The following is a 1,103-nucleotide window of genomic DNA, read 5'->3' as shown; positions in this document are numbered from 1 at the left end:
GTGTATATATATATATATATATATATATATATATGTGTGTGTGTGTGTGTGTGTGCCGTATTCCTTGTCCAGTTGGTAGGCAGGGTCACTGTAAGTCCCCTCTGGCAAGGGTTCGATCCCTACCGTGGTGCGTGGGAGGTCGAATTTTAGGCACATGGCGCGGGCTCTCATCATAGGGTCGGATTGCGCATGGGAAATCGATATTTGGGCCTCTGCCAAATATCGATTTCCTTTTAAAAAAAATTATATATATATATATATATCGTTATGCATCAAATATAAGCCAACATGTAAATATAGAGATTATAATTATTATACATTGATATGCATGACTTTATTCTTATAGTGAAGAGAATATTGCCTCTTTCATTATGTGTTTAAATTAAAATATCCTAACAAATCCTTCTGTTATATATCATATAGAAAATGACATGAAATATTTCATAACAAAGTATAATTTATTTCATTATTTTTATTATTTTAAAATAAATTTTAGATTAAATATATTTATAAGCTTATATTTCCATTTTTAAATTTATTATATATATGGAGATAATGTTTTTTAAATATTCTATTATTTTTTTTTGCTAATTTTATGTAGACAATAAACATCATAATATTATGTTTTTTAAATTCTAAATTTTAAAATAATTATCTTCAATTTTTTATGTATTATATGTAAATTAAAATAAATTTATTAAAATTTTAAAATATAATTAAAATGCATGTTTTAATATTCATAAATTTGTTATATATTTAGTACTACTAATGAATATTTTATATAAAATATTAAAATTTATATTTAAAATACTGAAAAGATAATACAAGTTTAAATAAATAAAATTTCTTTTTAGCTAAATATAATTATCGCATATAATTATTTTAAATCATATATATAAATAAGAATCTAATATTAAAATTTAAGCAAAATATTTATATCATTCATAATCATCCAATATAACTATTCAACGATATTATATAATAATAATAATAAACTGTAGGCTTTGCCGCCCCACCGAGAAGGGCAGCACGCATATCAGCTTCTGCACGAATCTTGAAGCGGGCTCTTCTGTAGCGTTAGTGGGGTAAGTCCAAAGCCATTA

Source organism: Phalaenopsis equestris, unplaced genomic scaffold, assembly GCF_001263595.1.
Source record: "Phalaenopsis equestris unplaced genomic scaffold, ASM126359v1 Scaffold217257, whole genome shotgun sequence".
In the NCBI taxonomy this organism is placed as follows: Eukaryota; Viridiplantae; Streptophyta; class Magnoliopsida; order Asparagales; family Orchidaceae; genus Phalaenopsis; species Phalaenopsis equestris.
The sequence above is the reverse complement of the archived record's forward strand: the minus strand, read 5'-3'. Positions refer to the sequence as shown.